We start from the raw sequence: 12721 nt of genomic DNA, 5'->3' as shown, positions 1-12721 counted from the left end.
GATTTTATGAATTATATATTTTGTTTCCTACTTTTAAATGTTATTTACATTTCTGGAATTAATTATGGTAGTTTTTTTCATAACATTCTTCTTAGATCACCTCTGATTGAATTTACTTTTATTTTCTTTGCAATTTTTAAATTTCTCTTAATTAGGGAGGAGGGCCAATATTCTCTCCTTATCAAAAGTTGAGTTATATTTATTAATATCTTTTTTCTAGCTCTGAGATGGTTAAAACAATACAGGTACTATCTCTTCCTTGAAACTTGTAAAACAGCCAATGAAAACTCCTTTTGTATTGCCTCTTTGTGGATATAATAATGAGAAAACATTATAAATTTTACTCAGATTTGTTCACCTTTTGCTGTCCTTGAATCAGAATGTTGAATTACAGTTTCGTAGAAAAATACTAATATCATTAAAAATTTAACATATATAATGATTTTTATTTTATGTAATAGTTTTTTAGGCTTAGGCAACTTCTCTAGTCATGTATTTTTTCCTTCAGTCTCTGTGGACCACTGTACTAGAAATTGTAAACGAGGCAGGTGAGTTTTTTCAGTCTATACTCCTATAACCCAGAATCAAACCATTAGATCATTAGATATTAGATGCACTTTTTCCTTAAGAATGTCAATTCCTTAAAGATATAAAATTTATTTGATCTGATTTTTTATATATTCTGTTTGTTTTGTTAATTGCTAAAGATTTTCAGCTTTATTAATAATTTTAAAAGAATTTGGAGGAGAATCACCTTCAAATTATAAGGAATTCTATTAGTGTTCCATTTCCTAAGGTATAACCTGACCTCTGAATGAATGCCTCCACCAGCACGCCCTAGCATCCTAAGTAATTTTACCTGATCGTTAAGGCCAAATTATTTCTTTATTCTAATCAGGGGTCAGAAAAATATTTCTGTAAAGGACCAGATAGTAAATATTTTAGGCTTTGTGGGCCTTATGCTCTCTGTCACAGCTACTTAACTCTGTCATTGTAGCATGAAAACAACCACAGAAAATATGTAAAGGAAGGTCACATCTGTGTTCCAATAAAACATTTTTTACAAAAACAGGCATCATGCTGGATTTAACTCATATTTTACAGTTCACTGACTCCTAATCTAGATCATGGTCATAGGTTTTTAAAGACACTGGAGTCTTACCCCTCAAAATAAACTGTAGAATTCTCTCCTTATGTGGTATCTTCCTCCTCTATTGCTCTATCTTGTTCCTCTTCACAGAAAATGTTTCTAAAAGACTCTACCCAACTCTGCCTTTCCTTATCATTTAGTTCTCCAGCCTGTTATAATCTGTCATCAGAGCTGAAGCCATCAAAACAGCTCTTGCTAAGTTTGCCACTGACTTCATGAACACTAAATGTGAAGACTGTTTTTCTTTGCTTTACCTCGATATCTTAAATGTTCAACACTTGGTCTTTTCTTTCTTCTTCAGATGTTCTCTTCGGAATTCTATGTGGGGCCATTCCTTTTCCATTTTATAATGTTCCTTTTTTATATCCTCTTTGTAAACTAAATATATTCCCTTATGGCTTCATCCTCACACTTTCTCCAATCCCCTGTGTTCATTCGTTCTCTCCCTCTCCTTCCTTCATTCTGTTTTTCTCTCTCTGAATGATCACATTCACATATACAGCATATATTACCATTATTTTTACTAATAAAGTTGTTTATTTATTGCTTGACCTCTTCTAAGTTCCCTACATGTATAAACATTTTCTACTTGACATCTGAATTCAAATATATGATCCTGTAACCCATTTTCAAACCAAACCATGGTCTTTCCTTCCAAGCCAGTTTTTCTTTCAGTGATCCTTGTCTTGTGAATGAAACTATCCATTTCTGCAAGTCAGAATCTAAGGAATCATACTTGACCCCATCCTTACCATTACACTCCATAAAAAATCCATCATGAAGTCCTGTTGATTTTACTTTTTAAGTATTTCTTGAGTGCCACCTTTCTTGTCCTGTTTAGTCTCTCTAAATGATCTCTTGCTCCATTGGATTTATTCTCTACACTGCACAGTGGTGTATCTTTTAAAATGAAAGCTGATCATGTCATCCTCTCCTTAATTTAAAGCAATTTAGTGGAGTCCTGTTATTAGAATGAAAATGAAAACTCTTAACATGACCTTAAAAACACTGAAAAACTTGGCCCTGCCTTTACAGATTCTTCTCACATCACACTCCTCTTGCTTTCAACAGAAGGCCTCCACACTGCTCTATACTGGCCTCCTTTCCTTTCCCTTTTATTGGTCATGCTTTCTTCTTTGACAGCATCATTGTATAAACCCAGCCCTAAGTACTCCTCACTCAACTTCCTTAATTTCCATTCATCAATGCCTCAGGAAGCCACTGCTGAAATCCTTGTCAAACCTATAGTATTTTATTCTTGCTTATCACCACATATTTTTTGTTACTGTTTTAATAATGACTTGGTTAATATCTTCCAATTCTGTCTACTCAAGGACAGATAATATATGACAATTTTTGTTTGATTTTATGTCTTAGTGCCTCATCCCATGTCTTATATGTTTACTGAAATAATACTTACTGAAAGAATAAATGATGGAATTCCATCATTTTACATCTCTTAGTTATTTCCTAACTTTTAAAAATAATTAGATTCTCTTTGAAAAGTTTCTTCATAAATTTTTGTCTGAAAAATTAGGAAGCTTATTTCATGATTTGATATTTAAGACTGTGGATTAACTTTAGGATATAGATTTGATGTATGCTTTTTAATATACATTTTCCTTACTGACTTTCTTCATTAATATGTCATTCCAATATACAATTCATGTTCAATATGACAAAACATAAGGACAAAAATTAGAAACCTCCATATAACCCTTTTACCATTTTCCTAAATATTTCTGTATTTTTGTTACACAAATAAAATTAATGAAGCAAATTGTTTATAATCTGTTATTTCTATTTGCTCCTTTGTGAGCATATTTACACATAAATAAATATCTCCAGCATAATTTTAGTTAGTGGATGATAATATATATTAATTTGCTGTACATGGGTTCTAGTTTTGTTTTGGTGGTTGTTTCAACATTTTTGGAATAAATATGGCCACAGTTGTACTATGTCTATCTAAATACACTTAATGATTAAAAATTTATAATATTTTAAATTCATCTTCTCCACTTCAATACTTTAAAATTGACAGTGATATTTTCCACTTTAGATCAAAAGGTATTTTGTTCTTTTAATATCCATCACTTTATTAATGACATATATAATTTTTTACATTTGTTTGGCCTGTGTATAGTTTATTTTCTGTATTTTATGTTCATGTTCTTTGCCAATTCATAATTTTATTGATTGATTTTAAATTAGTTGATTAATGCTTTAGCTTCTATAACATCATGGATGATTTTTCCAGAGCTTTTCATTTGTCTTTTATTTATTTTAGGTGGGAATTTTGACTGTATAATTAGAAAATTAATTTCTTATATTTAAATTCTATATTTTATTTTTTGATTCTGCCTTTTTTGTATGGTGCAAAGATTATCTCCAGAAAATATTAAATAAATAATGATTTTTGTTTTCCTCTAATAGTTACATGGTTTTATTTTTTGCATGCAAGTCATTAATTCAACTAACTTTTGTTATCAAAAATGTTAACACTTCCCCAAACTCATTTGTCATTTACTCACAGCTATGGAATGTTTTATTTGTTAATTTACAAAGCATTGAATACTTATAACACATATATTGTTTTATGCATATATACTTATGTGTTATTTGCATGGATTATGTATTCACATATGTTTCCATATATACAAATATATATGAATACACTAGCTCTTGTGTTAAATTTTTTGTTTTCCTAATCCTTTTTCACACTGCTTAATTAATATAATGGGTTAAATTATGTTAAATTATTTATATTTAAAAATATTTTTTGCTATCATTTTCATCCAGTTTCTAATTAAAAGGCACTGTACACACACATACACACACACACACACATGTGGTTCTTTCCACTATCTTGTTTTCTATTGCCTTTTATCCTCTCCAGAACCATAGTCTAGAAATAAATCATTGTTAATGCTTTGCTCTGTATTATTCTGGATACTTTCTGTGCATATATAAATGATTACATTTTTCTTCTTAATTAATATTATACTAGCTTTACTTATCTAAATACTGTTTGTATGCTTTTGGACTTTTTGTTTAATGTGACATATATTGGACATTTCCCCATGACACCAAATAAAAATCTACCTCTTTGTTTTTAATTTTTTATAATGATTCTTTATTGGTAGACAAATGAGATGTTTGAGGATATGGAGATGAACTTTAGAATTATTATGTCAGTAGTCTAATAAAATTTCTTTGATACATTTATCGGAATTGTGTTATTTTTAAAAAATTATTTGGAGTGAATTAATATCTTTTAAATTCTGAATGTATAATCTTGGGATATGCTAAAACTCTAATTTCTATTTGTGAGTTAAGTATACATTAAAATACTAAGATATTCACACAGGAGAGTATTTCCATATATATGATAATTATTTTTGTTTCTAATAAGAATATAATGAATGTTTATATTTTAATGTTTTCTCCTATGTGTTTTGCTATCACCCATCTAAATGCAGATTTGTGTGTATATGCTGGGCAGATGCATTTTTTAATGTGCATATATAATCAGAAGCAATTCAAAATATTCTGATTCTGTTTCAGTATATTTTCTTTGGTCTGATAAATAGCATATTCTTTATCCATTATCTCTCAACTTTGCCAGTTGTTAAACTTCACATGCTTCACTTTATTTTATTAGTCAATTTTTTAAAATGACCAGTTAAGAAGCCTCTGAGATGGCTCTGCAATGTTCTCCTCTCTCACCTGCACAAGTTTTGAGGAGGAAAAGCATTATTGTGGATAATTTGGACCCACATCAGGGAGCATTCAAAGTGGTGGAGAAGCGTTGATAGTTGGTAATAAGGCTCTTCTGGGGGAAGAGGGTGCAGCAAAGTAGCCTGGCAGCACTTCTCCAACGAGTGTTCCTGCTGTGGGGAGGTAGACTTAGACAAGGTGCTTGAGCAGTATCATTTTCTTCTGTAGTATTTTTTTTGTTAGGTTTCCTCTAGCTCTTACTATTTTTTGAGAGACCAAGGAAGCCAAAATAAGCCTGTGAGTTTGGGGCAAAATGTTAGGAAGATGTTCTATTAAATTTGTTGTATGGGTTGCCCTTAAAGGAGCTTAGGCAGACTCCTAGGCCTTCAAGAGCAAGAGAGTCAACTAACTGAGGTGATGTGAAACAACATGTGTAAATAAAGCATTAAAAATCAATGGGACTATGGAAACCTACAGTTTGCAGAATATCTATGGAGGCTTTCAGAATTTTAACACGTCTGGATGGATGAAATAGATTTGGTCAATTTTTTATTATCTTCTCTTTTTTCCTTTTTTTTTGTTTTGTTTTGTTTTGGTTATCTAGTTAGTGATTGATTCTGAGCTTTAAAGGGTTGAAAGCAGTCTTTGTGATTTACATGTTGTCCACCCCAGTTTACCAAAGCTAGGATTAAGAACTAAAGCTATGGCAGAATTAGGCAACTGATGAAGCTTTTTTTGAATTCTTTATTCTCATCATGTCTTTACCTCTTTACATCTCAGAGACACAGTTAACATCTAGCATAGCTGGGCAGACTGAGGCAAGTGTGTAGAGAACCAGAACCAGGAAAATTTCCCTCAGTGTTGTATAAATTCTGAGGCAGCTCTACTTCGCATGCACATATTTCCATTCACAAATTGAAACTCCTAATGTAGGAAATAATCTCGTGAAAAGTTTCTCAATCTCAGTACTATTGACATTTGAGGCCAGATAATTGGTGGTGGGGAGATGGGGTGTGATCTGAGCATTGTGGGAAATATGACTGGCCTGTCTCCATTAGATACCAGCAGCAACCCCCATCTCCCAGTTGTGGCAACTGACAATGTCTCCAGATACTGTCAAGTAACTTTCTGAGGGAGTGAGCAAAATTGATCATGATTGAGAACCACTGATTTGGTACAAATAATCTGTTCTTGGAGAGGTAAGGATTTCTGTAGCCTAGGAAGGTTCACTAGTGATCCTAAAACTTAAAGAGTTGGATGTCATATCTAGGGAGCAAGGGGTAATCTATGCAGAGTTTGGTTGTAATCTCAGTCTCACTTCAAAATTGAGGGCATGTTTGTGTATAGGGTTTTAATAAAGTGGTGTCAGGATTTTGCTGATGATAAGAGTGTTATGCTTTGCTTTATCGTGACTCTTAGCCAAGGTTAAAGTACAGACAAGTTTCTACAGGTAAAAATAGTCTAGCAAAGAAAGACCATACCACACAGTATGACTTAGAGAATTTTGCATGAGGAAAGGCAATGGTGGGTGAAGTTAGTACATTGTAGAAAAAAATGTGTATCTTCTCACAAAATTTCTGAGTAATTGGGTTTGGGAAACACAAATAGTACCCATCAGGCCCAAGGATATTTAATGATTTGTTAAGCATCAGTGAATTTAAGGCTATGGCTATATTTGTTTGTCTCTTATATGTATGGAGAGGGGGAAAAAAACTAGTAAAGTTCCTACACTCAGTTCAATGTTAGGAGATCTGCAAAGCAAGAATCAAGGGGGAAACTGAAAAGCAAATAAAAGGTTTTGAACACACAAAATGAAAATGTATAGGAAGAAACTAGCCTCAGGAAGAACTTGGGGACTGACAGAGACATTTCTGTAATTTTCTGCAATCTTTCGGAAGATAGTTTCTCAGATGACTTGCTCTATTGGAGGAAGCAATTTTCACGGATGGTAGAGTTTCCTCCTATTATATGGGAGAGAGATGGTTAAACTCCTGATGAAAGATTTTTTCCAATTGAGTTATAGGCTCACAAGTAATGAAATCTGAACAAATGCCATAGACTGACTGGTACCACAGAGAGGCTGAAATTAAAAAGAAAATGTTTTTTTTTCTTTAGAAACACTTTGGAGTCAAAAAGACTTCAGCTAAAACACTAGCCCTGCCGTGTTTAGCTCTGGAAATATGGGCAGATTATTTAGCCTATGTCAACCTATTTTCTTAACTATAAATAGTGCCACTACGTGTATAGGACTTAATGCAACCATAATGTAATAAAAGACATAACATAGTCTCTGGCACACAATGAGTGCTCTTAACAAAGGCTAGCTATTGCTGTGACATTGTTATTATGCTTGTGATACCTTACCTCTTTATCCAGATATCACTAATCTTCAGTGATATCTATTAAGTTACCAGTGTATGAAGCATGGAATAGAACATGTATTATTTTGGATAATATATATATATATATATATATATATATATATATATATATAATATATATAAGATATGATTATAATTATATAAGATATCATTATAATTTTTCTTTATATACATATTTAAAATTTCATATGAGTCTATCTACCTCTCTACATATCTCATGTTTATGTGAGTGTGTGTGTGAGTATGTGTGTGTATGTAAATATGGATGTAGACCTGGACTTAAAATATTTGTCTTCTTGACTTCTTGAGCTATTTGAAAAGTGTGACATAGAGAGATGTGGAAGAAGGCTCTGGTAAAAAATGCACACTGCAGTCAGTATTTACATGGAATAAATGTGTATATTAAGAAGAAGAAAGTTTTCAGAACAATGACCTCAACTTCTACTTTAAAAAAAATAGAAAAAAGAAGAGCAAATCAATGTCAATATCAATCAAAAACCAGAAAAATAATAAAATTAGTGCAACTTATTCTACGAGGGAAACATTGCAATTGATTAAACTGTATTCAGACTGATCTACCAAAACTAAAGTACAAATACACAAATACCAATATCAAAAATGAGAATGGTAATATTTCTCCAGATTCTAAAGATATTAAAAGCATATTAAAGGACTATTAAAACCATTTTTGATAACTTACACATAACTTACAACTCCTTGAGAGACACAAAGCTACCAAAGTTTACTGAAGAAGAAATAGAGCACCAGAATATCCTGGTATCTATCGAATAAATTAAATATGTACTTAAAATTCTTCCCACAAGTGAAACTCCAGGTATGTGTGGTGTCACTGTAAATTCTGTCATATATTGAAATAAGAAATAATACAAATTCTACACAAGCTGAAGAAGATTAAAGAGAAAATTAAGAAGAAACACTTTCCAACTCATTCAATTAGGTCATCATTACACTCTCACCAAAAGGAGACAAATAAATTACAGGAAGAAAACTTCAGGAAAATAAACCAAATAAAAATATCTGCAAAAATTTTATACACATTTTAGCAAAACATACCCAAAAATACATAATCATGACCAAATGAGGGTTATTCCAGAATGTGTGGTTGATATTCACATCTGAGTATCAATGTAATTTATCCTATAACAGATAATTGTCTCAGTACATGCAGATAAAGCATTTGAGTATATTAAATATACATTTCTAGTAAAAACTCAGCAAAATAGAAGGGAACTTCTTCAACCTGATAAAGGACGTCTATGAAAAATCAACTAACAATCACACCATACTAGTGACAGACAAATGCTTTTATCCTAAGATTAGGAAGAAGGCAGAGGTGGCTGTTTTAACCATCTATTCAAAATGTGTAAATTCTAGCCAGTGCAATAGGTAAGAATAAGAAATAAAAGACATACAGAATGGAAAGAAGAATAAAAACTACTTTTGGGATTCCTGGGTGGCTAGCTGGTTGAGCATCCAACTTTGACTCAGGTCATGATCTCATGGCTCATGAGTTGGAGCCCCAAGACAGGCTCTGTTCTGACAGCTTAGAACCTGGAGCCTGCTTTGGATTCTGTGTCTCCCTCTCTCTCTCTGCCCCTCCCCTGCTCCTGCTCTGTCTCTATCTCTCAAAAGTAAATTAAACACACACACACACACACACACACACACACACACTACCTTTATTTGTAGATAACACAATCATCCATATAGAAAACCTAATGGCATTTACAAAAATAATAGCTAAAAATGCTCCCAGCATAAGTGAGTTTAGCAAGATAGAGGGTACATTTTTTACTCAAAAAACCAAAGTATTTCTTTTTTTTTCTTTAATGTTTATTTATTTTGAGAGAGAGAGAGAGGCAGAAAGAGAGGGAGACAGAGCATCCAAAGCAGGCGCTGCACTGTCAGTGCAGAGCCCAATGCAAGGCTCCAAATCAAGAACCGTGAGATCATGACCTGAGCTGAAATCTGTCGCTGAACTGACTGAGCCATCCGGGAGTCCCCAGTTGTATTTCTGTGTTAATAAAAAATTGAAATGAAAACAGTGCTGTTTATGATAACATCAAAAAATATAAATTGCTTAGAAATAAATCTGACAAGAGTGCTCTAAACCTATATGAAGTTACATAATATTGCTGAGAGAAATTCAAAAAGGCATTAATTACAAGTAAGACACAGGGTGTTTATAAATTGGAAGAGTCAGTATTGTTATGATGTCAGTTCTTCTCAGATTGATGTATAGATTTAACACAGTCTCAACCAGAATCACAGCAGGCTTTTCTTCCCCCAGTGGAAAATGACACATTGACAATGAAATACTAAAATTAATACTGAATGCAAAAGACTTAAAATAACCAAAACAAATGTGTAAAGGAAGAACAAGTTGAAAAGCAAGTTGCCTTATTTCAAGACATAAAGTTAGTACTCAATACAATGTGGAATTAAACAGGAAGATAGACAAATAGATCAATAAGACAGAATAGAGAATCCAGAAATAAACCTATACATAAGTGGACAGTGGTTCTTTAACAAAGGTGTAAAGGCAGTTCCGGGGAGGAACACAGTCTTTTCAACAATTAATGCTTGACATCAATATGGTAAATAAATAAATAAATAAATAAATAAATAACACTTCACACCTGATACCAATTTAATTCTATGGATCATAGACCTAAATGTGAAACTGAAAACTATAAAGCTTCTAGAGTAAAACACAGGAGAAAATCTCTTCTTGTATATGATAGCAAAAGCATGATCTGTAAAAGAACAAAGCGATAAATTAGATTTCATTGTCATTAAAGCTTCTGCTCTTGGAAAGGCACTTTTAAGGGAATAAAAATACAAATGACAGATGGAGAATATAACTAAAACAGAAATAATGGATCATTCCAGTAATTATACTTCAATAAAAAAAAAATCTATGGATGCCCATGTGGCTCAGTGGGTCAAGCGTCTGACTTCATTTCAGCTCAGGTCATGATCTCATGGTTCATGAGATTGAGCTCTGCATTGGGCTCTGTGGTGACAGTGCAGAGCCTGCTTAGGGTTCTCTTGCCCCCCTCTGTCTCTCTGCCCCTCCCCTGCTTGCGTGTGCTCTCTCTCAAAATAAATAAATAATAAAAACATTTTTTAAGTTAAAAAATCTAAAATAATCAAAACCAAATGAGGTTGTTAAAAGCATTTCTGTCTATAAATTTTTCAAATTTATTTATTTTTCCTCTTTTAGATTCTCTATACTCTTAGGCAAAAAAGTTTGGCAGGTTTTCTGTTGTCTATTATCATTGAGCAAGAACAGCAGTTGCTCTTAGTCACAAATTCTTTACCATGTTGAAGAAATACTCTTCTTCATAGTTTGTGATTGGTTTATTAGAAATGCATATTTAAGTTTATCATACAGGTATGCTGTATCTATGGAAATGATTTCTATTAACTCATTAATAAAGTAGACTCATTTTATGAAGTTTTGTAAGTTTCAACGATCATTGCTGTACTAGTAGAAACTATTTTATCATGGAATATCATGGTAATATATAGCTGAAATAATTTGGCTATAAAATGTTAAGTATTTTGTATCTATATCTGTAAAGAAAATTAATTAGTACTTTTCCCCCTTTGTCATTTTTATTAGCAGAATTAAACCTGTTTTGTTAAATGAATTGTGAAACTTTCCATAATTTCTACATTCTCAAATAGTTTTTAGTACATAAAAATGGATACTTCATTTATATCATCCCTAAAATTCTTGGGGATCCTGTGCCTTTTGGAGAAGATTTCTTAGCTCATTTTTATATGACGTTTGTAGTTGAGGATTTATTATATTGTCCTCCTCATAAAACAACTGAAAATTTCTACTTTAGAAATTAATTTTTAAGAGATTCTCAACTTTTTTTTTGCAGAGTGATATAAATAGAACTTTGAAATCTGAAAGTAAAGGGAAGTTTTTTTATTCATAATTCTGAAATTATACACTTTTCTGTGATTTTACTCTCAAATACTGGTGTCTAATATACCTATTTATTCTTTTTTCTTGATTTTGTTTTTAAGAAGTTTTCATATATATTTACTATTAAAATGGCTTTAAGAAGTATTTATTGAATATGCCACTTTGTCTCCTGATTTCTTATTGCTGTTTCATTTTTTCATTTTATCTTTATTAATTTGTATCTTCTCTGAAATACATATTCCTATACCATTTATATTATTAAGCATGAAGTTTAGCTTTTAACATCCTTTTTCTTGTTTCTTAATGAAAGAAGTTAAGTCTATGGCATTTCTTCAGAGTATAGTTTTGGTTACATTTTATGAATTCTGATGGGTACAGTCTGATGGCTGATCATTTCCAAATAGATTTCATTTGCTATTTTATTTCCTAGATTCCTTAGATTTATTAGGGAGAATGCCAAGTTTGGTTTTTTGTACTGTTGATTTTTAAGTCTATTAAAAAAATTATAGTTAATTTCTAATTTCATTACATTACTTACTTTTACTTTGTGAGATAAACTAATAAGGTTTTTCTACGTTGACCTGCACAAAAATGTGTAAGGATTGTGGGCCTTGGGTATGAAAATGTACTATTTCTTTCTAGGGTATATCTTTCCAAATATTAGCCCTCTCAATGATATTGTTTGAGTTATATAATTTATTGTTTGCCTGAGTTTATTGATTTCTCAAAACTAAAAGCTATATATTAATTTCAGAGTTTTCTATATGTCAATCCTAAATTTCATACTGGATTCTTATGTCTTGATCCCTTCCATTTGTAGTATGAATAAGTTTGTGTATATGCATTGTTTCTTATCATTTCACACATTAGGTGTTAGGAATTTTTATGGCCCTGGAAATAGCAGCAATTAGAAATATATGTTGATACTCGTCTATAAAAATACTTTTCACCTAAGTTCTATGAATTTTTATATTAATTTTTCTATCCTGCATAGCCTGTGTGAGAACCATAAATGAAAGGTGGCTGGCCACTTTCCTTTGTGGTGCAGATCCTGGGTCTTTGAAACTATGGTGGAAAGTAGAGGAGGGATAAAATGTTTGCCTATTTTCAGGAACCACTATTTCATGATATTATGCCCCTTTATTTATGTAAGACTGTCTCAGTAAGAATTTGTTTGTCTAATAATGGTGTTGGAGAGTCATCTAATATCTGTAAAAATATTATCTCTCTTAGTTTTCATCCTATTTTAAATTTTCCTCCTGTTTTATTTGTATATGATTTAATGATGAATTGGGAGAATATATATCAGAGTCTGCTAGCTATATGCCGCTTTATATTTACAAAACCCCATGCATATTATTTTTATATCTATAAATATCATAGTTGAGTATTATTAGTTCCCTTACACTAGGTAAGCCTGACATTCCCAATTTTAAAGGAAATTGATTGACCAGATCTACTGTAATAGATATAACATCTTTTAAAATACGATGTCTTTGTCTTTAG

This window comes from Acinonyx jubatus, chromosome A3, assembly GCF_027475565.1.
Source record: "Acinonyx jubatus isolate Ajub_Pintada_27869175 chromosome A3, VMU_Ajub_asm_v1.0, whole genome shotgun sequence".
Taxonomy (NCBI): Eukaryota; Metazoa; Chordata; class Mammalia; order Carnivora; family Felidae; genus Acinonyx; species Acinonyx jubatus.
Note: the sequence above shows the minus strand (reverse complement) of the source record.